Source organism: Ambystoma mexicanum, chromosome 4p, assembly GCF_040938575.1.
Source record: "Ambystoma mexicanum isolate Mex_15411 chromosome 4p, UKY_AmexF1_1, whole genome shotgun sequence".
In the NCBI taxonomy this organism is placed as follows: Eukaryota; Metazoa; Chordata; class Amphibia; order Caudata; family Ambystomatidae; genus Ambystoma; species Ambystoma mexicanum.
Window position 1 is genome coordinate 844693315 of NC_090927.1, and position 18560 is coordinate 844711874.

At 47.0% G+C, this 18560-nt stretch overlaps 42 non-coding genes and 19 pseudogenes across 42 annotated transcripts; all 61 read right to left on the reverse strand.

The window, feature by feature from the left end:
• Positions 1 to 79: 79 nt before the first annotated feature.
• Positions 80 to 198, reverse strand: LOC138463118 (5S ribosomal RNA). The gene has a single exon (XR_011265703.1). It is a non-coding gene; the product is annotated as a 5S ribosomal RNA (ribosomal RNA).
• Positions 199 to 304: 106 nt separating this feature from the next.
• On the reverse strand, positions 305 to 423 carry LOC138461521 (5S ribosomal RNA). The gene has a single exon (XR_011264136.1). It is a non-coding gene; the product is annotated as a 5S ribosomal RNA (ribosomal RNA).
• Positions 424 to 887: 464 nt separating this feature from the next.
• Positions 888 to 996, reverse strand: LOC138458228 (5S ribosomal RNA; annotated as a pseudogene).
• Positions 997 to 1101: 105 nt separating this feature from the next.
• LOC138454453 (5S ribosomal RNA) lies at positions 1102 to 1220 on the reverse strand. Its single transcript, XR_011261130.1, has one exon. It is a non-coding gene; the product is annotated as a 5S ribosomal RNA (ribosomal RNA).
• A 106-nt stretch (positions 1221 to 1326) lies between these two features.
• On the reverse strand, positions 1327 to 1445 carry LOC138453937 (5S ribosomal RNA). Its single transcript, XR_011260636.1, has one exon. It is a non-coding gene; the product is annotated as a 5S ribosomal RNA (ribosomal RNA).
• Positions 1446 to 1551: 106 nt separating this feature from the next.
• On the reverse strand, positions 1552 to 1670 carry LOC138463446 (5S ribosomal RNA). Its single transcript, XR_011266032.1, has one exon. It is a non-coding gene; the product is annotated as a 5S ribosomal RNA (ribosomal RNA).
• A 463-nt stretch (positions 1671 to 2133) lies between these two features.
• Positions 2134 to 2242, reverse strand: LOC138457707 (5S ribosomal RNA; annotated as a pseudogene).
• Positions 2243 to 2349: 107 nt separating this feature from the next.
• LOC138456564 (5S ribosomal RNA) lies at positions 2350 to 2458 on the reverse strand (annotated as a pseudogene).
• Positions 2459 to 2564: 106 nt separating this feature from the next.
• Positions 2565 to 2683, reverse strand: LOC138464597 (5S ribosomal RNA). Its single transcript, XR_011267175.1, has one exon. It is a non-coding gene; the product is annotated as a 5S ribosomal RNA (ribosomal RNA).
• Positions 2684 to 2789: 106 nt separating this feature from the next.
• On the reverse strand, positions 2790 to 2908 carry LOC138461049 (5S ribosomal RNA). Its single transcript, XR_011263692.1, has one exon. It is a non-coding gene; the product is annotated as a 5S ribosomal RNA (ribosomal RNA).
• A 106-nt stretch (positions 2909 to 3014) lies between these two features.
• LOC138464919 (5S ribosomal RNA) lies at positions 3015 to 3133 on the reverse strand. Its single transcript, XR_011267495.1, has one exon. It is a non-coding gene; the product is annotated as a 5S ribosomal RNA (ribosomal RNA).
• Positions 3134 to 3239: 106 nt separating this feature from the next.
• LOC138455487 (5S ribosomal RNA) lies at positions 3240 to 3358 on the reverse strand (annotated as a pseudogene).
• A 453-nt stretch (positions 3359 to 3811) lies between these two features.
• On the reverse strand, positions 3812 to 3920 carry LOC138458673 (5S ribosomal RNA; annotated as a pseudogene).
• Positions 3921 to 4026: 106 nt separating this feature from the next.
• On the reverse strand, positions 4027 to 4145 carry LOC138454678 (5S ribosomal RNA). The gene has a single exon (XR_011261345.1). It is a non-coding gene; the product is annotated as a 5S ribosomal RNA (ribosomal RNA).
• Positions 4146 to 4251: 106 nt separating this feature from the next.
• On the reverse strand, positions 4252 to 4370 carry LOC138464906 (5S ribosomal RNA). Its single transcript, XR_011267482.1, has one exon. It is a non-coding gene; the product is annotated as a 5S ribosomal RNA (ribosomal RNA).
• Positions 4371 to 4476: 106 nt separating this feature from the next.
• On the reverse strand, positions 4477 to 4595 carry LOC138464611 (5S ribosomal RNA). The gene has a single exon (XR_011267189.1). It is a non-coding gene; the product is annotated as a 5S ribosomal RNA (ribosomal RNA).
• A 463-nt stretch (positions 4596 to 5058) lies between these two features.
• Positions 5059 to 5167, reverse strand: LOC138459599 (5S ribosomal RNA; annotated as a pseudogene).
• Positions 5168 to 5273: 106 nt separating this feature from the next.
• LOC138460554 (5S ribosomal RNA) lies at positions 5274 to 5392 on the reverse strand. Its single transcript, XR_011263237.1, has one exon. It is a non-coding gene; the product is annotated as a 5S ribosomal RNA (ribosomal RNA).
• Positions 5393 to 5498: 106 nt separating this feature from the next.
• Positions 5499 to 5617, reverse strand: LOC138455099 (5S ribosomal RNA). The gene has a single exon (XR_011261743.1). It is a non-coding gene; the product is annotated as a 5S ribosomal RNA (ribosomal RNA).
• Positions 5618 to 5723: 106 nt separating this feature from the next.
• Positions 5724 to 5842, reverse strand: LOC138463447 (5S ribosomal RNA). Its single transcript, XR_011266033.1, has one exon. It is a non-coding gene; the product is annotated as a 5S ribosomal RNA (ribosomal RNA).
• A 463-nt stretch (positions 5843 to 6305) lies between these two features.
• LOC138457708 (5S ribosomal RNA) lies at positions 6306 to 6414 on the reverse strand (annotated as a pseudogene).
• Positions 6415 to 6520: 106 nt separating this feature from the next.
• On the reverse strand, positions 6521 to 6639 carry LOC138461123 (5S ribosomal RNA). The gene has a single exon (XR_011263759.1). It is a non-coding gene; the product is annotated as a 5S ribosomal RNA (ribosomal RNA).
• Positions 6640 to 6745: 106 nt separating this feature from the next.
• On the reverse strand, positions 6746 to 6864 carry LOC138464907 (5S ribosomal RNA). The gene has a single exon (XR_011267483.1). It is a non-coding gene; the product is annotated as a 5S ribosomal RNA (ribosomal RNA).
• Positions 6865 to 6970: 106 nt separating this feature from the next.
• On the reverse strand, positions 6971 to 7089 carry LOC138461522 (5S ribosomal RNA). Its single transcript, XR_011264137.1, has one exon. It is a non-coding gene; the product is annotated as a 5S ribosomal RNA (ribosomal RNA).
• A 463-nt stretch (positions 7090 to 7552) lies between these two features.
• LOC138457161 (5S ribosomal RNA) lies at positions 7553 to 7661 on the reverse strand (annotated as a pseudogene).
• Positions 7662 to 7767: 106 nt separating this feature from the next.
• On the reverse strand, positions 7768 to 7886 carry LOC138460556 (5S ribosomal RNA). Its single transcript, XR_011263238.1, has one exon. It is a non-coding gene; the product is annotated as a 5S ribosomal RNA (ribosomal RNA).
• Positions 7887 to 7992: 106 nt separating this feature from the next.
• Positions 7993 to 8111, reverse strand: LOC138455211 (5S ribosomal RNA). Its single transcript, XR_011261852.1, has one exon. It is a non-coding gene; the product is annotated as a 5S ribosomal RNA (ribosomal RNA).
• Positions 8112 to 8217: 106 nt separating this feature from the next.
• LOC138463786 (5S ribosomal RNA) lies at positions 8218 to 8336 on the reverse strand. The gene has a single exon (XR_011266371.1). It is a non-coding gene; the product is annotated as a 5S ribosomal RNA (ribosomal RNA).
• A 106-nt stretch (positions 8337 to 8442) lies between these two features.
• Positions 8443 to 8561, reverse strand: LOC138463663 (5S ribosomal RNA). The gene has a single exon (XR_011266250.1). It is a non-coding gene; the product is annotated as a 5S ribosomal RNA (ribosomal RNA).
• A 463-nt stretch (positions 8562 to 9024) lies between these two features.
• LOC138459545 (5S ribosomal RNA) lies at positions 9025 to 9133 on the reverse strand (annotated as a pseudogene).
• Positions 9134 to 9239: 106 nt separating this feature from the next.
• LOC138462200 (5S ribosomal RNA) lies at positions 9240 to 9358 on the reverse strand. Its single transcript, XR_011264803.1, has one exon. It is a non-coding gene; the product is annotated as a 5S ribosomal RNA (ribosomal RNA).
• Positions 9359 to 9464: 106 nt separating this feature from the next.
• LOC138463094 (5S ribosomal RNA) lies at positions 9465 to 9583 on the reverse strand. Its single transcript, XR_011265680.1, has one exon. It is a non-coding gene; the product is annotated as a 5S ribosomal RNA (ribosomal RNA).
• Positions 9584 to 9689: 106 nt separating this feature from the next.
• On the reverse strand, positions 9690 to 9808 carry LOC138465241 (5S ribosomal RNA). The gene has a single exon (XR_011267816.1). It is a non-coding gene; the product is annotated as a 5S ribosomal RNA (ribosomal RNA).
• A 463-nt stretch (positions 9809 to 10271) lies between these two features.
• Positions 10272 to 10380, reverse strand: LOC138457162 (5S ribosomal RNA; annotated as a pseudogene).
• A 106-nt stretch (positions 10381 to 10486) lies between these two features.
• On the reverse strand, positions 10487 to 10605 carry LOC138463130 (5S ribosomal RNA). The gene has a single exon (XR_011265716.1). It is a non-coding gene; the product is annotated as a 5S ribosomal RNA (ribosomal RNA).
• Positions 10606 to 10711: 106 nt separating this feature from the next.
• LOC138455488 (5S ribosomal RNA) lies at positions 10712 to 10830 on the reverse strand (annotated as a pseudogene).
• Positions 10831 to 11293: 463 nt separating this feature from the next.
• LOC138458674 (5S ribosomal RNA) lies at positions 11294 to 11402 on the reverse strand (annotated as a pseudogene).
• A 106-nt stretch (positions 11403 to 11508) lies between these two features.
• LOC138455015 (5S ribosomal RNA) lies at positions 11509 to 11627 on the reverse strand. The gene has a single exon (XR_011261663.1). It is a non-coding gene; the product is annotated as a 5S ribosomal RNA (ribosomal RNA).
• Positions 11628 to 11733: 106 nt separating this feature from the next.
• Positions 11734 to 11852, reverse strand: LOC138464908 (5S ribosomal RNA). The gene has a single exon (XR_011267484.1). It is a non-coding gene; the product is annotated as a 5S ribosomal RNA (ribosomal RNA).
• Positions 11853 to 11958: 106 nt separating this feature from the next.
• LOC138461523 (5S ribosomal RNA) lies at positions 11959 to 12077 on the reverse strand. Its single transcript, XR_011264138.1, has one exon. It is a non-coding gene; the product is annotated as a 5S ribosomal RNA (ribosomal RNA).
• A 463-nt stretch (positions 12078 to 12540) lies between these two features.
• Positions 12541 to 12649, reverse strand: LOC138459750 (5S ribosomal RNA; annotated as a pseudogene).
• A 106-nt stretch (positions 12650 to 12755) lies between these two features.
• LOC138462955 (5S ribosomal RNA) lies at positions 12756 to 12874 on the reverse strand. Its single transcript, XR_011265542.1, has one exon. It is a non-coding gene; the product is annotated as a 5S ribosomal RNA (ribosomal RNA).
• A 106-nt stretch (positions 12875 to 12980) lies between these two features.
• On the reverse strand, positions 12981 to 13099 carry LOC138453938 (5S ribosomal RNA). The gene has a single exon (XR_011260637.1). It is a non-coding gene; the product is annotated as a 5S ribosomal RNA (ribosomal RNA).
• Positions 13100 to 13205: 106 nt separating this feature from the next.
• Positions 13206 to 13324, reverse strand: LOC138463448 (5S ribosomal RNA). The gene has a single exon (XR_011266034.1). It is a non-coding gene; the product is annotated as a 5S ribosomal RNA (ribosomal RNA).
• Positions 13325 to 13787: 463 nt separating this feature from the next.
• On the reverse strand, positions 13788 to 13896 carry LOC138457710 (5S ribosomal RNA; annotated as a pseudogene).
• Positions 13897 to 14003: 107 nt separating this feature from the next.
• LOC138456565 (5S ribosomal RNA) lies at positions 14004 to 14112 on the reverse strand (annotated as a pseudogene).
• Positions 14113 to 14218: 106 nt separating this feature from the next.
• LOC138464598 (5S ribosomal RNA) lies at positions 14219 to 14337 on the reverse strand. The gene has a single exon (XR_011267176.1). It is a non-coding gene; the product is annotated as a 5S ribosomal RNA (ribosomal RNA).
• Positions 14338 to 14443: 106 nt separating this feature from the next.
• LOC138456009 (5S ribosomal RNA) lies at positions 14444 to 14562 on the reverse strand. The gene has a single exon (XR_011262055.1). It is a non-coding gene; the product is annotated as a 5S ribosomal RNA (ribosomal RNA).
• A 106-nt stretch (positions 14563 to 14668) lies between these two features.
• LOC138462665 (5S ribosomal RNA) lies at positions 14669 to 14787 on the reverse strand. The gene has a single exon (XR_011265260.1). It is a non-coding gene; the product is annotated as a 5S ribosomal RNA (ribosomal RNA).
• Positions 14788 to 14893: 106 nt separating this feature from the next.
• Positions 14894 to 15012, reverse strand: LOC138455936 (5S ribosomal RNA; annotated as a pseudogene).
• A 463-nt stretch (positions 15013 to 15475) lies between these two features.
• Positions 15476 to 15584, reverse strand: LOC138458675 (5S ribosomal RNA; annotated as a pseudogene).
• Positions 15585 to 15690: 106 nt separating this feature from the next.
• Positions 15691 to 15809, reverse strand: LOC138461124 (5S ribosomal RNA). Its single transcript, XR_011263760.1, has one exon. It is a non-coding gene; the product is annotated as a 5S ribosomal RNA (ribosomal RNA).
• A 106-nt stretch (positions 15810 to 15915) lies between these two features.
• Positions 15916 to 16034, reverse strand: LOC138464909 (5S ribosomal RNA). Its single transcript, XR_011267486.1, has one exon. It is a non-coding gene; the product is annotated as a 5S ribosomal RNA (ribosomal RNA).
• A 106-nt stretch (positions 16035 to 16140) lies between these two features.
• On the reverse strand, positions 16141 to 16259 carry LOC138461526 (5S ribosomal RNA). Its single transcript, XR_011264140.1, has one exon. It is a non-coding gene; the product is annotated as a 5S ribosomal RNA (ribosomal RNA).
• Positions 16260 to 16722: 463 nt separating this feature from the next.
• On the reverse strand, positions 16723 to 16831 carry LOC138457163 (5S ribosomal RNA; annotated as a pseudogene).
• A 106-nt stretch (positions 16832 to 16937) lies between these two features.
• Positions 16938 to 17056, reverse strand: LOC138460558 (5S ribosomal RNA). The gene has a single exon (XR_011263240.1). It is a non-coding gene; the product is annotated as a 5S ribosomal RNA (ribosomal RNA).
• Positions 17057 to 17162: 106 nt separating this feature from the next.
• Positions 17163 to 17281, reverse strand: LOC138455212 (5S ribosomal RNA). The gene has a single exon (XR_011261853.1). It is a non-coding gene; the product is annotated as a 5S ribosomal RNA (ribosomal RNA).
• Positions 17282 to 17387: 106 nt separating this feature from the next.
• On the reverse strand, positions 17388 to 17506 carry LOC138453975 (5S ribosomal RNA). The gene has a single exon (XR_011260673.1). It is a non-coding gene; the product is annotated as a 5S ribosomal RNA (ribosomal RNA).
• Positions 17507 to 17612: 106 nt separating this feature from the next.
• On the reverse strand, positions 17613 to 17731 carry LOC138463665 (5S ribosomal RNA). Its single transcript, XR_011266251.1, has one exon. It is a non-coding gene; the product is annotated as a 5S ribosomal RNA (ribosomal RNA).
• Positions 17732 to 18194: 463 nt separating this feature from the next.
• On the reverse strand, positions 18195 to 18303 carry LOC138459546 (5S ribosomal RNA; annotated as a pseudogene).
• Positions 18304 to 18409: 106 nt separating this feature from the next.
• Positions 18410 to 18528, reverse strand: LOC138462201 (5S ribosomal RNA). Its single transcript, XR_011264804.1, has one exon. It is a non-coding gene; the product is annotated as a 5S ribosomal RNA (ribosomal RNA).
• Positions 18529 to 18560: the final 32 nt, after the last annotated feature.

The window sequence follows — 18560 nt, forward strand, 5'->3', positions numbered from 1 at the left end:
AAGCATCTAGTCGGCTAGACCTTGCAGTTTTGAAAGGCAATTGTGAAATGGCTCACTTCCTGAACTTGGAGCACAAAAAAGCCTACAGCACCTGGTATTCCCAGGTGGTCTCCCATCCAGGTACTAACTAGGCCCGACACTGCTTAGCTTCTGAGATCAGACGAGATCAGGCGCATTCAGTGTGGTGTGGCCGTAGGCTCTGGGCCTAGTGAGTTTTGTACTTTTAAGCATCTAGTCGGCTAGACCTTGCAGTTTTAAAAGGCAATTGAGAAAGGGCTCACTTCCTGAACTTGGAGCACAAAAAAGCCTACAGCACCTGGTATTCCCAGGCGGTCTCCCATCCAGGTACTAACTAGGCCTGACACTGCTTAACTTCCGAGATCAGACGAGATCGGGTGCATTCAGTGTGGTGTGGCCGTAGGCTCTAGGAATGCTAAGAATATTACTCTTATGCATTTGCATTTAGTAAGCTAAGCCATGCAGCCACTTGCAACATGATACCACGCTCATCGCTCGATCAGGCTCGATCAGGCGAGATATATAAGACTGGTGGGCCCATTCAGGACTCCTATGTCTGGTAGGATAACTTTAATTCATCCATCCTGTGTCTGTTGCAGGGAGGTGGAGAGAACAATCAACACAATAATGGTTTTCTTTCATGCCTCTTGAAGGACTCAATATTCTCTGTACTGCATTACATGTGAAAGTCGATTTATTACCCATGAACACACTACCTGTATGCTAATTCTATGTAAAAAGGTAGCTCCAGCCCTCATGATGTTGTCCAACATTTCCGCTATAAAACGGGATACAATTATTTTGGAAACATACCAAATTTGAAAAATAATTGAGAAGTTGCGCAATTACTAATCATGGAGCACAAAAAAAGCCTACAGCACCTGGTATTCCCAAGCAGTCTCCCATCCAGGTACTAACTAGGCCCGACCCTGCTTAGCTTCCGAGATCGGGCGCATTCAGTGTGGTGTGGCCGTAGGTTCTGGGCCTAGTGAGTTTGTACTTTTAAGCATCTAGTCGGCTAGACCTTGCAGTTTTGAAAGGCAATTGTGAAATGGCTCACTTCCTGAACTTGGAGCACAAAAAAGCCTACAGCACCTGGTATTCCCAGGTGGTCTCCCATCCAGGTACTAACTAGGCCCGACACTGCTTAGCTTCCGAGATCAGACGAGATCGGGCGCAATCAGTGTGGTGTGTCCGTAGTCTCTGGGCCTAGTGAGTTTTGTACTTTTAAGCATCTAGTCAGCTAGACCTTGCAGTTTTGAAAGGCAATTGAGAAATGGCTCACTTCCTGAACTTGGAGCACAAAAAAGCCTACAGCACCTGGTATTCCCAGGCGGTCTCCCATCCAGGTACTAACGAGGCCCGACACTGCTTAGCTTCCGAGATCAGACGAGATCAGGCACATTCAGTGTGGTGTGGCCGTAGGCTCTGGGCCTTGTGAGTTTTGTACTTTTAAGCATCTAGTCGGCTAGACCTTGCAGTTTTAAAAGGCAATTGAGAAAGGGCTCACTTCCTGAACTTGGAGCACAAAAAAGCCTACAGCACCTGGTATTCCCAGGCAGTCTCCCATCCAGGTACTAACTAGGCCTGACACTGCTTAACTTCCGAGATCAGACGAGATCGGGTGCATTCAGTGTGGTGTGGCCGTAGGCTCTAGGAATGCTAAGAATATTACTCTTATGCATTTGCATTTAGTAAGCTAAGCCATGCAGCCACTTGCAACATGATACCACGCTCATCGCTCGATCAGGCTCGATCAGGCGAGATATATAAGACTGGTGGGCCCATTCAGGACTCCTATGTCTGGTAGGATAACTTTAATTCATCCATCCTGTGTCTGTTGCAGGGAGGTGGAGAGAACAATCAACACAATAATGGTTTTCTTTCATGCCTCTTGAAGGACTCAATATTCTCTGTACTGCATTACATGTGAAAGTCGATTTATTACCCATGAACACACTACCTGTATGCTAATTCTATGTAAAAAGGTAGCTCCAGCCCTCATGATGTTGTCCAACATTTCCGCTATAAAACGGGATACAATTATTTTGGAAACATACCAAATTTGAAAAATAATTGAGAAGTTGCGCAATTACTAATCATGGAGCACAAAAAAGCCTACAGCACCTGGTATTCCCAGGCAGTCTCCCATCCAGGTACTAACTAGGCCCGACCCTGTTTAGCTTCCGAGATCGGGCGCATTCAGTGTGGTGTGGCCGTAGGCTCTGGGCCTAGAGAGTTTTGTACTTTTAAGCATCTAGTCGGCTAGACCTTGCAGTTTTGAAAGGCAATTGTGAAATAGGCTCACTTCCTGAACTTGGAGCACAAAAAAGCCTACAGCACCTGGTATTCCCAGGCGGTCTCCCATCCAGGTACTAACGAGGCCCTACACTGCTTAGCTTCTGAGATCAGACGCATTCAGTGTGGTGTGGCCGTAGGCTCTGGGCCTTGTGAGTTTTGTACTTTTAAGCATCTAGTCGGCTAGACCTTGCAGTTTTGAAAGGCAATTGTGAAATGGCTCACTTCCTGAACTTGGAGCACAAAAAAGCCTACAGCACCTGGTATTCCCAGGCGGTCTCCCATCCAGGTACTAACGAGGCCCGACACTGCTTAGCTTCCGAGATCAGACGAGTTCGGGCGCATTCAGTGTGGTGTGGCCGTAGGCTCTGGGCCTTGTGAGTTTTGTACTTTTAAGCATCTAGTCGGCTAGACCTTGCAGTTTTGAAAGGCAATTGAGAAATGGCTCACTTCCTGAACTTGGAGTACAAAAAAGCCTACAGCACCTGGTATTCCCAGGCGGTCTCCCATCCAGGTACTAATTAGGCCCGACACTGCTTAGCTTCTGAGATCAGACGAGATCAGGCGCATTCAGTGTGGTGTGGCCGTAGGCTCTGGGCCGTGTGATTTTTGTACTTTTAAGCATCTAGTCGGCTAGACCTTGCAGTTTTGAAAGGCAATTGTGAAATGGCTCACTTCCTGAACTTGGAGCACAAAAAAGCCTACAGCACCTTGTATTCCCAGGTGGTCTCCCATCCAGGTACTAACTAGGACCGACACTGCTTAGCTTCTGAGATCAGACGAGATCAGGCGCATTCAGTGTGGTGTGGCCGTAGGCTCTGGGCCTAGTGAGTTTTGTACTTTTAAGCATCTAGTCGGCTAGACCTTGCAGTTTTAAAAGGCAATTGAGAAAGGCCTCACTTCCTGAACTTGGAGCACAAAAAAGCCTACAGCACCTGGTATTCCCAGGCCTTCTCCCATCCAGGTACTAACTAGGCCTGACACTGCTTAACTTCCGAGATCAGACGAGATCGGGTGCATTCAGTGTGGTGTGGCCGTAGGCTCTAGGAATGCTAAGAATATTACTCTTATGCATTTGCATTTAGTAAGCTAAGCCATGCAGCCACTTGCAACATGATACCACGCTCATCGCTCGATCAGGCGAGATATATAAGACTGGTGGGCCCATTCAGGACTCCTATGTCTGGTAGGATAACTTTAATTCATCCATCCTGTGTCTGTTGCAGGGAGGTGGAGAGAACAATCAACACAATAATGGTTTTCTTTCATGCCTCTTGAAGGACTCAATATTCTCTGTACTGCATTACATGTGAAAGTCGATTTATTACCCATGAACACACTACCTGTATGCTAATTCTATGTAAAAAGGTAGCTCCAGCCCTCATGATGTTGTCCAACATTTCCGCTATAAAACGGGATACAATTATTTTGGAAACATACCAAATTTGAAAAATAATTGAGAAGTTGCGCAATTACTAATCATGGAGCACAAAAAAGCCTACAGCACCTGGTATTCCCAGGCAGTCTCCCATCCAGGTACTAACGAGGCCCTACACTGCTTAGCTTCCGAGATCAGACGCATTCAGTGTGGTGTGGCCGTAGGCTCTGGGCCTTGTGAGTTTTGTACTTTTAAGCATCTAGTCGGCTAGACCTTGCAGTTTTGAAAGGCAATTGTGAAATGGCTCACTTCCTGAACTTGGAGCACAAAAAAGCCTACAGCACCTGGTATTCCCAGGCGGTCTCCCATCCAGGTGCTAACAAGGCCCGACACTGCTTAGCTTCCGAGATCAGATGAGATCGGGCGCATTCAGTGTGATGTGGCCGTAGGCTCTGGGCCTTGTGAGTTTTGTACTTTTAAGCATCTAGTCGGCTAGACCTTGCAGTTTTGAAAGGCAATTGAGAAATGGCTCACTTCCTGAACTTGGAGTACAAAAAAGCCTACAGCACCTGGTATTCCCAGGCGGTCTCCCATCCAGGTACTAACTAGGCCCGACACTGCTTAGCTTCTGAGATCAGACGAGATCAGGCGCATTCAGTGTGGTGTGGCCTTAGGCTCTGGGCCTAGTGAGTTTTGAACTTTTAAGCATCTAGTCGGCTAGACCTTGCAGTTTTAAAAGGCAATTGAGAAAGGGCTCACTTCCTGAACTTGGAGCACAAAAAAGCCTACAGCACCTGGTATTCCCAGGCGGTCTCCCATCCAGGTATTAACTAGGCCTGACACTGCTTAACTTCCGAGATCAGACGAGATCGGGTGCATTCAGTGTGGTGTGGCCGTAGGCTCTAGGAATGCTAAGAATATTACTCTTATGCATTTGCATTTAGTAAGCTAAGCCATGCAGCCACTTGCAACATGATACCACGCTCATCGCTCGATCAGGCTCGATCAGGCGAGATATATAAGACTGGTGGGCCCATTCAGGACTCCTATGTCTGGTAGGATAACTTTAATTCATCCATCCTGTGTCTGTTGCAGGGAGGTGGAGAGAACAATCAACACAATAATGGGTTTCTTTCATGCCTCTTGAAGGACTCAATATTCTCTGTACTGCATTACATGTGAAAGTCGATTTATTACCCATGAACACACTACCTGTATGCTAATTCTATGTAAAAAGGTAGCTCCAGCCCTCATGATGTTGTCCAACATTTCCGCTATAAAACGGGATACAATTATTTTGGAAACATACCAAATTTGAAAAATAATTGAGAATTTGCGCAATTACTAATCATGGAGCACAAAAAAGCCTACAGCACCTGGTATTCCCAGGCAGTCTCCCATCCAGGTACTAACTAGGCCTGACCCTGCTTAGCTTCCGAGATTGGGCGCATTCAGTGTGGTGTGGCCGTAGGCTCTGGGCCTAGTGAGTTTTGTACTTTTAAGCATCTAGTCGGCTAGACCTTGCAGTTTTGAAAGTCAATTGTGAAATGGCTCACTTCCTGAACTTGGAGTACAAAAAAGCCTACAGCACCTGGTATTCCCAGGTGGTCTCCCATCCAGGTACTAACTAGGCCCGACACTGCTTAGCTTCCGAGATCAGACGAGATCGGGCGCAATCAGTGTGGTGTGGCCGTAGGCTCTGGGCCTAGTGAGTTTTGTACTTTTAAGCATCTAGTCAGCTAGACCTTGCAGTTTTGAAAGGCAATTGAGAAATGGCTCACTTCCTGAACTTGGAGCACAAAAAAGCCTACAGCACCTGGTATTCCCAGGCGGTCTCCCATCCAGGTACTAACGAGGCCCGACACTGCTTAGCTTCCGAGATCAGACAAGATCAGGCACATTCAGTGTGGTGTGGCCGTAGGCTCTGGGCCTTGTGAGTTTTGTACTTTTAAGCATCTAGTCGGCTAGACCTTGCAGTTTTAAAAGGCAATTGAGAAAGGGCTCACTTCCTGAACTTGGAGCACAAAAAAGCCTACAGCACCTGGTATTCCCAGGCAGTCTCCCATCCAGGTACTAACTAGGCCTGACACTGCTTAACTTCCGAGATCAGACGAGATCGGGTGCATTCAGTGTGGTGTGGCCGTAGGCTCTAGGAATGCTAAGAATATTACTCTTATGCATTTGCATTTAGTAAGCTAAGCCATGCAGCCACTTGCAACATGATACCACGCTCATCGCTCGATCAGGCTCGATCAGGCGAGATATATAAGACTGGTGGGCCCATTCAGGACTCCTATGTCTGGTAGGATAACTTTAATTCATCCATCCTGTGTCTGTTGCAGGGAGGTGGAGAGAACAATCAACACAATAATGGTTTTCTTTCATGCCTCTTGAAGGACTCAATATTCTCTGTACTGCATTACATGTGAAAGTCGATTTATTACCCATGAACACACTACCTGTATGCTAATTCTATGTAAAAAGGTAGCTCCAGCCCTCATGATGTTGTCCAACATTTCCGCTATAAAACGGGATACAATTATTTTGGAAACATACCAAATTTGAAAAATAATTGAGAAGTTGCGCAATTACTAATCATGGAGCACAAAAAAGCCTACAGCACCTGGTATTCCCAGGCAGTCTCCCATCCAGGTACTAACTAGGCCCGACCCTGTTTAGCTTCCGAGATCGGGCGCATTCAGTGTGGTGTGGCCGTAGGCTCTGGGCCTAGAGAGTTTTGTACTTTTAGGCATCTAGTCGGCTAGACCTTGCAGTTTTGAAAGGCAATTGTGAAATGGCTCACTTCCTGAACTTGGAGCACAAAAAAGCCTACAGCACCTGGTATTCCCAGGCGGTCTCCCATCCAGGTACTAACAAGGCCCGACACTGCTTAGCTTCCGAGATCAGACGAGATCGGGCGCATTCAGTGTGGTGTGGCCGTAGGCTCTGGGCCTTGTGAGTTTTGTACTTTTAAGCATCTAGTCGGCTAGACCTTGCAGTTTTGAAAGGCAATTGAGAAATGGCTCACTTCCTGAACTTGGAGTACAAAAAAGCCTACAGCACCTGGTATTCCCAGGCGGTCTCCCATCCAGGTACTAACTAGGCCCGACACTGCTTAGCTTCTGAGATCAGACGAGATCAGGCGCATTCAGTGTGGTGTGGCCTTAGGCTCTGGGCCTAGTGAGTTTTGTACTTTTAAGCATCTAGTCGGCTAGACCTTGCAGTTTTAAAAGGCAATTGAGAAAGGCCTCACTTCCTGAACTTGGAGCACAAAAAAGCCTACAGCACCTGGTATTCCCAGGCGGTCTCCCATCCAGGTACTAACTAGGCCTGACACTGCTTAACTTCCGAGATCAGACGAGATCGGGTGCATTCAGTGTGGTGTGGCCGTAGGCTCTAGGAATGCTAAGAATATTACTCTTATGCATTTGCATTTAGTAAGCTAAGCCATGCAGCCACTTGCAACATGATACCACGCTCATCGCTCGATCAGGCTCGATCAGGCGAGATATATAAGACTGGTGGGCCCATTCAGGACTCCTATGTCTGGTAGGATAACTTTAATTCATCCATCCTGTGTCTGTTGCAGGGAGGTGGAGAGAACAATCAACACAATAATGGGTTTCTTTCATGCCTCTTGAAGGACTCAATATTCTCTGTACTGCATTACATGTGAAAGTCGATTTATTACCCATGAACACACTACCTGTATGCTAATTCTATGTAAAAAGGTAGCTCCAGCCCTCATGATGTTGTCCAACATTTCCGCTATAAAACGGGATACAATTATTTTGGAAACATACCAAATTTGAAAAATAATTGAGAATTTGCGCAATTACTAATCATGGAGCACAAAAAAGCCTACAGCACCTGGTATTCCCAGGCAGTCTCCCATCCAGGTACTAACTAGGCCCGACCCTGCTTAGCTTCCGAGATCGGGCGCATTCAGTGTGGTGTGGCCGTAGGCTCTGGGCCTAGTGAGTTTTGTACTTTTAAGCATCTAGTCGGCTAGACCTTGCAGTTTTGAAAGGCAATTGTGAAATGGCTCACTTCCTGAACTTGGAGTACAAAAAAGCCTACAGCACCTGGTATTCCCAGGTGGTCTCCCATCCAGGTACTAACTAGGCCCGACACTGCTTAGCTTCCGAGATCAGACGAGATCGGGCGCAATCAGTGTGGTGTGGCCGTAGGCTCTGGGCCTAGTGAGTTTTGTACTTTTAAGCATCTAGTCAGCTAGACCTTGCAGTTTTGAAAGGCAATTGAGAAATGGCTCACTTCCTGAACTTGGAGCACAAAAAAGCCTACAGCACCTGGTATTCCCAGGCGGTCTCCCATCCAGGTACTAACGAGGCCCGACACTGCTTAGCTTCCGAGATCAGACGAGATGGGGCGCATTCAGTGTGGTGTGGCCGCAGGCTCTGGACCTTGTGAGTTTTGTACTTTTAAGCATCTAGTCAGCTAGACCTTGCAGTTTTGAAAGGCAATTGAGAAATGGCTCACTTCCTGAACTTGGAGCACAAAAAAGCCTACAGCACCTGGTATTCCCAGGCGGTCTCCCATCCAGGTACTAACGAGGCCCGACACTGCTTAGCTTCCGAGATCAGACGAGATCAGGCGCATTCAGTGTGGTGTGGCCGTAGGCTCTGGGCCTTGTGAGTTTTGTACTTTTAAGCATCTAGTCGGCTAGACCTTGCAGTTTTAAAAGGCAATTGAGAAAGGGCTCACTTCCTGAACTTGGAGCACAAAAAAGCCTACAGCACCTGGTATTCCCAGGCGGTCTCCCATCCAGGTACTAACTAGGCCTGACACTGCTTAACTTCCAAGATCAGACGAGATCGGGTGCATTCAGTGTGGTGTGGCCGTAGGCTCTAGGAATGCTAAGAATATTACTCTTATGCATTTGCATTTAGTAAGCTAAGCCATGCAGCCACTTGCAACATGATACCACGCTCATCGCTCGATCAGGCTCGATCAGGCGAGATATATAAGACTGGTGGGCCCATTCAGGACTCCTATGTCTGGTAGGATAACTTTAATTCATCCATCCTGTGTCTGTTGCAGGGAGGTGGAGAGAACAATCAACACAATAATGGGTTTCTTTCATGCCTCTTGAAGGACTCAATATTCTCTGTACTGCATTACATGTGAAAGTCGATTTATTACCCATGAACACACTACCTGTATGCTAATTCTATGTAAAAAGGTAGCTCCAGCCCTCATGATGTTGTCCAACATTTCCGCTATAAAACGGGATACAATTATTTTGGAAACATACCAAATTTGAAAAATAATTGAGAAGTTGCGCAATTACTAATCATGGAGCACAAAAAAGCCTACAGCACCTGGTATTCCCAGGCAGTCTCCCATCCAGGTACTAACTAGGCCTGACCCTGCTCAGCTTCCGAGATCGGGCGCATTCAGTGTGGTGTGGCCGTAGGCTCTGGGCCTAGTGAGTTTTGTACTTTTAAGCATCTAGTCGGCTAGACCTTGCAGTTTTGAAAGGGAATTGTGAAATGGCTCACTTCCTGAACTTGGAGCACAAAAAAGCCTACAGCACCTGGTATTCCCAGGCGGTCTCCCATCCAGGTACTAACGAGGCCCGACACTGCTTAGCTTCCGAGATCAGACGAGATCGGGCGCATTCAGTGTGGTGTGGCCGTAGGCTCTGGGCCTTGTGAGTTTTGTACTTTTAAGCATCTAGTCGGCTAGACCTTGCAGTTTTGAAAGGCAATTGAGAAATGGCTCACTTCCTGAACTTGGAGTACTAAAAAGCCTACAGCACCTGGTATTCCCAGGCGGTCTCCCATCCAGGTACTAACTAGGCCCGACATTGCTTAGCTTCTGAGATCAGACGAGATCAGGCGCATTCAGTGTGGTGTGGCCGTAGGCTCTGGGCCTAGTGAGTTTTGTACTTTTAAGCATCTAGTCGGCTAGACCTTGCAGTTTTGAAAGGCAATTGAGAAAGGGCTCACTTCCTGAACTTGGAGCACAAAAAAGCCTACAGCACCTGGTATTCCCAGGCGGTCTCCCATCCAGGTACTAACTAGGCGTAACACTGCTTAACTTCCGAGATCAGACGAGATCGGGTGCATTCAGTGTGGTGTGGCCGTAGGCTCTAGGAATGCTAAGAATATTACTCTTATGCATTTGCATTTAGTAAGCTAAGCCATGCAGCCACTTGCAACATGATACCACGCTCATCGCTCGATCAGGCTCGATCAGGCGAGATATATAAGACTGGTGGGCCCATTCTGGACTCCTATGTCTGGTAGGATAACTTTAATTCATCCATCCTGTGTCTGTTGCAGGGAGGTGGAGAGAACAATCAACACAGTAATGGTTTTCTTTCATGCCTCTTGAAGGACTCAATATTCTCTGTACTGCATTACATGTGAAAGTCGATTTATTACCCATGAACACACTACCTGTATGCTAATTCTATGTAAAAAGGTAGCTCCAGCCCTCATGATGTTGTCCAACATTTCCGCTATAAAACGGGATACAATTATTTTGGAAACATACCAAATTTGAAAAATAATTGAGAAGTTGCGCAATTACTAATCATGGAGCACAAAAAAGCCTACAGCACCTGGTATTCCCAGGCAGTCTCCCATCCAGGTACTAACTAGGCCCGACCCTGCTTAGCTTCCGAGATCGGGCGCATTCAGTGTGGTGTGGCCGTAGGCTCTGGGACTAGTGAGTTTTGTACTTTTAAGCATCTAGTCGGCTAGACCTTGCAGTTTTGAAAGGCAATTGTGAAATGGCTCACTTCCTGAACTTGGAGCACAAAAAAGCCTACAGCACCTGGTATTCCCAGGTGGTCTCCCATCCAGGTACTAACTAGGCCCGACACTGCTTAGCTTCTGAGATCAGACGAGATCAGGCGCATTCAGTGTGGTGTGGCCGTAGGCTCTGGGCCTAGTGAGTTTTGTACTTTTAAGCATCTAGTCGGCTAGACCTTGCAGTTTTAAAAGGCAATTGAGAAAGGCCTCACTTCCTGAACTTGGTGCACAAAAAAGCCTACAGCACCTGGTATTCCCAGGCCTTCTCCCATCCAGGTACTAACTAGGCCTGACACTGCTTAACTTCCGAGATCAGACGAGATCGGGTGCATTCAGTGTGGTGTGGCCGTAGGCTCTAGGAATGCTAAGAATATTACTCTTATGCATTTGCATTTAGTAAGCTAAGCCATGCAGCCACTTGCAACATGATACCACGCTCATCGCTCGATCAGGCTCGATCAGGCGAGATATATAAGACTGGTGGGCCCATTCAGGGCTCCTATGTCTGGTAGGATAACTTTAATTCATCCATCCTGTGTCTGTTGCAGGGAGGTGGAGAGAACAATCAACACAATAATGGTTTTCTTTCATGCCTCTTGAAGGACTCAATATTCTCTGTACTGCATTACATGTGAAAGTCGATTTATTACCCATGAACACACTACCTGTATGCTAATTCTATGTAAAAAGGTAGCTCCAGCCCTCATGATGTTGTCCAACATTTCCGCTATAAAACGGGATACAATTATTTTGGAAACATACCAAATTTGAAAAATAATTGAGAAGTTGCGCAATTACTAATCATGGAGCACAAAAAAGCCTACAGCACCTGGTATTCCCAGGCAGTCTCCCATCCAGGTACTAACGAGGCCCTACACTGCTTAGCTTCCGAGATCAGACGCATTCAGTGTGGTGTGGCCGTAGGCTCTGGGCCTTGTGAGTTTTGTACTTTTAAGCATCTAGTCGGCTAGACCTTGCAGTTTTGAAAGGCAATTGTGAAATGGCTCACTTCCTGAACTTGGAGCACAAAAAAGCCTACAGCACCTGGTATTCCCAGGCGGTCTCCCATCCAGGTACTAACAAGGCCCGACACTGCTTAGCTTCCGAGATCAGACGATATCGGGCGCATTCAGTGTGATGTGGCCGTAGGCTCTGGGCCTTGTGAGTTTTGTACTTTTAAGCATCTAGTCGGCTAGACCTTGCAGTTTTGAAAGGCAATTGAGAAATGGCTCACTTCCTGAACTTGGAGTACAAAAAAGCCTACAGCACCTGGTATTCCCAGGCGGTCTCCCATCCAGGTACTAACTAGGCCCGACACTGCTTAGCTTCTGAGATCAGACGAGATCAGGCGCATTCAGTGTGGTGTGGCCTTAGGCTCTGGGCCTAGTGAGTTTTGTACTTTTAAGCATCTAGTCGGCTAGACCTTGCAGTTTTAAAAGGCAATTGAGAAAGGGCTCACTTCCTGAACTTGGAGCACAAAAAAGCCTACAGCACCTGGTATTCCCAGGCGGTCTCCCATCCAGGTACTAACTAGGCCTGACACTGCTTAACTTCCGAGATCAGACGAGATCGGGTGCATTCAGTGTGGTGTGGCCGTAGGCTCTAGGAATGCTAAGAATATTACTCTTATGCATTTGCATTTAGTAAGCTAAGCCATGCAGCCACTTGCAACATGATACCACGCTCATCGCTCGATCAGGCTCGATCAGGCGAGATATATAAGACTGGTGGGCCCATTCAGGACTCCTATGTCTGGTAGGATAACTTTAATTCATCCATCCTGTGTCTGTTGCAGGGAGGTGGAGAGAACAATCAACACAATAATGGGTTTCTTTCATGCCTCTTGAAGGACTCAATATTCTCTGTACTGCATTACATGTGAAAGTCGATTTATTACCCATGAACACACTACCTGTATGCTAATTCTATGTAAAAAGGTAGCTCCAGCCCTCATGATGTTGTCCAACATTTCCGCTATAAAACGGGATACAATTATTTTGGAAACATACCAAATTTGAAAAATAATTGAGAATTTGCGCAATTACTAATCATGGAGCACAAAAAAGCCTACAGCACCTGGTATTCCCAGGCAGTCTCCCATCCAGGTACTAACTAGGCCTGACCCTGTTTAGCTTCCGAGATTGGGCGCATTCAGTGTGGTGTGGCCGTAGGCTCTGGGCCTAGTGAGTTTTGTACTTTTAAGCATCTAGTCGGCTAGACCTTGCAGTTTTGAAAGGCAATTGTGAAATGGCTCACTTCCTGAACTTGGAGTACAAAAAAGCCTACAGCACCTGGTATTCCCCGGTGGTCTCCCATCCAGGTACTAACTAGGCCCGACACTGCTTAGCTTCCGAGATCAGACGAGATCGGGCGCAATCAGTGTGGTGTGGCCGTAGGCTCTGGGCCTAGTGAGTTTTGTACTTTTAAGCATCTAGTCAGCTAGACCTTGCAGTTTTGAAAGGCAATTGAGAAATGGCTCACTTCCTGAACTTGGAGCACAAAAAAGCCTACAGCACCTGGTATTCCCAGGCGGTCTCCCATCCAGGTACTAACGAGGCCCGACACTGCTTAGCTTCCGAGATCAGACGAGATCAGGCACATTCAGTGTGGTGTGGCCGTAGGCTCTGGGTCTTGTGAGTTTTGTACTTTTAAGCATCTAGTCGGCTAGACCTTGCAGTTTTAAAAGGCAATTGAGAAAGGGCTCACTTCCTGAACTTGGAGCACAAAAAAGCCTACAGCACCTGGTATTCCCAGGCAGTCTCCCATCCAGGTACTAACTAGGCCTGACACTGCTTAACTTCCGAGATCAGACGAGATCGGGTGCATTCAGTGTGGTGTGGCCGTAGGCTCTAGGAATGCTAAGAATATTACTCTTATGCATTTGCATTTAGTAAGCTAAGCCATGCAGCCACTTGCAACATGATACCACGCTCATCGCTAGATCAGGCTCGATCAGGCGAGATATATAAGACTGGTGGGCCCATTCAGGACTCCTATGTCTGGTAGGATAACTTTAATTCATCCATCCTGTGTCTGTTGCAGGGAGGTGGAGAGAACAATCAACACAATAATGGTTTTCTTTCATGCCTCTTGAAGGACTCAATATTCTCTGTACTGCATTACATGTGAAAGTCGATTTATTACCCATGAACACACTACCTGTATGCTAATTCTATGTAAAAAGGTAGCTCCAGCCCTCATGATGTTGTCCAACATTTCCGCTATAAAACGGGATACAATTATTTTGGAAACATACCAAATTTGAAAAATAATTGAGAAGTTGCGCAATTACTAATCATGGAGCACAAAAAAGCCTACAGCACCTGGTATTCCCAGGCAGTCTCCCATCCAGGTACTAACTAGGCCCGACCCTGTTTAGCTTCCGAGATCGGGCGCATTCAGTGTGGTGTGGCCGTAGGCTCTGGGCCTAGAGAGTTTTGTACTTTTAAGCATCTAGTCGGCTAGACCTTGCAGTTTTGAAAGACAATTGTGAAATAGGCTCACTTCCTGAACTTGGAGCACAAAAAAGCCTACAGCACCTGGTATTCCCAGGCGGTCTCCCATCCAGGTACTAACGAGGCCCTACACTGCTTAGCTTCTGAGATCAGACGCATTCAGTGTGGTGTGGCCGTAGGCTCTGGGCCTTGTGAGTTTTGTACTTTTAAGCATCTAGTCGGCTAGACCTTGCAGTTTTGAAAGGCAATTGTGAAATGGCTCACTTCCTGAACTTGGAGCACAAAAAAGCCTACAGCACCTGGTATTCCCAGGCGGTCTCCCATCCAGGTACTAACGAGGCCCGACACTGCTTAGCTTCCGAGATCAGACGAGTTCGGGCGCATTCAGTGTGGTGTGGCCGTAGGCTCTGGGCCTTGTGAGTTTTGTACTTTTAAGCATCTAGTCGGCTAGACCTTGCAGTTTTGAAAGGCAATTGAGAAATGGCTCACTTCCTGAACTTGGAGTACAAAAAAGCCTACAGCACCTGGTATTCCCAGGCGGTCTCCCATCCAGGTACTAACTAGGCCCGACACTGCTTAGCTTCTGAGATCAGACGAGATCAGGCGCATTCAGTGTGGTGTGGCCGTAGGCTCTGGGCCGAGTGAGTTTTGTACTTTTAAGCATCTAGTCGGCTAGACCTTGCAGTTTTGAAAGGCAATTGTGAAATGGCTCACTTCCTGAACTTGGAGCACAAAAAAGCCTACAGCACCTGGTATTCCCAGGTGGTCTCCCATCCAGGTACTAACTAGGCCCGACACTGCTTAGCTTTTGAGATCAGACGAGATCAGGCGCATTCAGTGTGGTGTGGCCGTAGGCTCTGGGCCTAGTGAGTTTTGTACTTTTAAGCATCTAGTCGGCTAGACCTTGCAGTTTTAAAAGGCAATTGAGAAAGGCCTCACTTCCTGAACTTGGAGCACAAAAAAGCCTACAGCACCTGGTATTCCCAGGCCTTCTCCCATCCAGGTACTAACTAGGCCTGACACTGGTTAACTTCCGAGATCAGACGAGATCGGGTGCATTCAGTGTGGTGTGGCCGTAGGCTCTAGGAATGCTAAGAATATTACTCTTATGCATTTGCATTTAGTAAGCTAAGCCATGCAGCCACTTGCAACATGATACCACGCTCATCGCTCGATCAGGCTCGATCAGGCGAGATATATAAGACTGGTGGGCCCATTCAGGACTCCTATGTCTGGTAGGATAACTTTAATTCATCCATCCTGTGTCTGTTGCAGGGAGGTGGAGAGAACAATCAACACAATAATGGTTTTCTTTCATGCCTCTTGAAGGACTCAATATTCTCTGTACTGCATTACATGTGAAAGTCGATTTATTACCCATGAACACACTACCTGTATGCTAATTCTATGTAAAAAGGTAGCTCCAGCCCTCATGATGTTGTCCAACATTTCCGCTATAAAACGGGATACAATTATTTTGGAAACATACCAAATTTGAAAAATAATTGAGAAGTTGCGCAATTACTAATCATGGAGCACAAAAAAGCCTACAGCACCTGGTATTCCCAGGCAGTCTCCCATCCAGGTACTAACGAGGCCCTACACTGCTTAGCTTCCGAGATCAGACGCATTCAGTGTGGTGTGGCCGTAGGCTCTGGGCCTTGTGAGTTTTGTACTTTTAAGCATCTAGTCGGCTAGACCTTGCAGTTTTGAAAGGCAATTGTGAAATGGCTCACTTCCTGAACTTGGAGCACAAAAAAGCCTACAGCACCTGGTATTCCCAGGCGGTCTCCCATCCAGGTACTAACAAGGCCCGACACTGCTTAGCTTCCGAGATCAGACGAGATCGGGCGCATTCAGTGTGGTGTGGCCGTAGGCTCTGGGCCTTGTGAGTTTTGTACTTTTAAGCATCTAGTCGGCTAGACCTTGCAGTTTTGAAAGGCAATTGAGAAATGGCTCACTTCCTGAACTTGGAGTACAAAAAAGCCTACAGCACCTGGTATTCCCAGGCGGTCTCCCATCCAGGTACTAACTAGGCCCGACACTGCTTAGCTTCTGAGATCAGACGAGATCAGGCGCATTCAGTGTGGTGTGGCCTTAGGCTCTGGGCCTAGTGAGTTTTGTACTTTTAAGCATCTAGTCGGCTAGACCTTGCAGTTTTAAAAGGCAATTGAGAAAGGGCTCACTTCCTGAACTTGGAGCACAAAAAAGCCTACAGCACCTGGTATTCCCAGGCGGTCTCCCATCCAGGTACTAACTAGGCCTGACACTGCTTAACTTCCGAGATCAGACGAGATCGGGTGCATTCAGTGTGGTGTGGCCGTAGGCTCTAGGAATGCTAAGAATATTACTCTTATGCATTTGCATTTAGTAAGCTAAGCCATGCAGCCACTTGCAACATGATACCACGCTCATCGCTCGATCAGGCTCGATCAGGCGAGATATATAAGACTGGTGGGCCCATTCAGGACTCCTATGTCTGGTAGGATAACTTTAATTCATCCATCCTGTGTCTGTTGCAGGGAGGTGGAGAGAACAATCAACACAATAATGGGTTTCTTTCATGCCTCTTGAAGGACTCAATATTCTCTGTACTGCATTACATGTGAAAGTCGATTTATTACCCATGAACACACTACCTGTATGCTAATTCTATGTAAAAAGGTAGCTCCAGCCCTCATGATGTTGTCCAACATTTCCGCTATAAAACGGGATACAATTATTTTGGAAACATACCAAATTTGAAAAATAATTGAGAATTTGCGCAATTACTAATCATGGAGCACAAAAAAGCCTACAGCACCTGGTATTCCCAGGCAGTCTCCCATCCAGGTACTAACTAGGCCCGACCCTGCTTAGCTTCCGAGATCGGGCGCATTCAGTGTGGTGTGGCCGTAGGCTCTGGGCCTAGTGAGTTTTGTACTTTTAAGCATCTAGTCGGCTAGACCTTGCAGTTTTGAAAGGCAATTGTGAAATGGCTCACTTCCTGAACTTGGAGTACAAAAAAGCCTACAGCACCTGGTATTCCCAGGTGGTCTCCCATCCAGGTACTAACTAGGCCCGACACTGCTTAGCTTCCGAGATCAGACGAGATCGGGCGCAATCAGTGTGGTGTGGCCGTAGGCTCTGGGCCTAGTGAGTTTTGTACTTTTAAGCATCTAGTCAGCTAGACCTTGCAGTTTTGAAAGGCAATTGAGAAATGGCTCACTTCCTGAACTTGGAGCACAAAAAAGCCTACAGCACCTGGTATTCCCAGGCGGTCTCCCATCCAGGTACTAACGAGGCCCGACACTGCTTAGCTTCCGAGATCAGACGAGATGGGGCGCATTCAGTGTGGTGTGGCCGCAGGCTCTGGACCTTGTGAGTTTTGTACTTTTAAGCATCTAGTCAGCTAGACCTTGCAGTTTTGAAAGGCAATTGAGAAATGGCTCACTTCCTGAACTTGGAGCACAAAAAAGCCTACAGCACCTGGTATTCCCAGGCGGTCTCCCATCCAGGTACTAACGAGGCCCGACACTGCTTAGCTTCCGAGATCAGAGGAGATCAGGCGCATTCAGTGTGGTGTGGCCGTAGGCTCTGGGCCTTGTGAGTTTTGTACTTTTAAGCATCTAGTCGGCTAGACCTTGCAGTTTTAAAAGGCAATTGAGAAAGGGCTCACTTCCTGAACTTGGAGCACAAAAAAGCCTACAGCACCTGGTATTCCCAGGCGGTCTCCCATCCAGGTACTAACTAGGCCTGACACTGCTTAACTTCCAAGATCAGACGAGATCGGGTGCATTCAGTGTGGTGTGGCCGTAGGCTCTAGGAATGCTAAGAATATTACTCTTATGCATTTGCATTTAGTAAGCTAAGCCATGCAGCCACTTGCAACATGATACCACGCTCATCGCTCGATCAGGCTCGATCAGGCGAGATATATAAGACTGGTGGGCCCATTCAGGACTCCTATGTCTGGTAGGATAACTTTAATTCATCCATCCTGTGTCTGTTGCAGGGAGGTGGAGAGAACAATCAACACAATAATGGGTTTCTTTCATGCCTCTTGAAGGACTCAATATTCTCTGTACTGCATTACATGTGAAAGTCGATTTATTACCCATGAACACACTACCTGTATGCTAATTCTATGTAAAAAGGTAGCTCCAGCCCTCATGATGTTGTCCAACATTTCCGCTATAAAACGGGATACAATTATTTTGGAAACATACCAAATTTGAAAAATAATTGAGAAGTTGCGCAATTACTAATCATGGAGCACAAAAAAGCCTACAGCACCTGGTATTCCCAGGCAGTCTCCCATCCAGGTACTAACTAGGCCTGACCCTGCTCAGCTTCCGAGATCGGGCGCATTCAGTGTGGTGTGGCCGTAGGCTCTGGGCCTAGTGAGTTTTGTACTTTTAAGCATCTAGTCGGCTAGACCTTGCAGTTTTGAAAGGGAATTGTGAAATGGCTCACTTCCTGAACTTGGAGCACAAAAAAGCCTACAGCACCTGGTATTCCCAGGCGGTCTCCCATCCAGGTACTAACGAGGCCCGACACTGCTTAGCTTCCGAGATCAGACGAGATCGGGCGCATTCAGTGTGGTGTGGCCGTAGGCTCTGGGCCTTGTGAGTTTTGTACTTTTAAGCA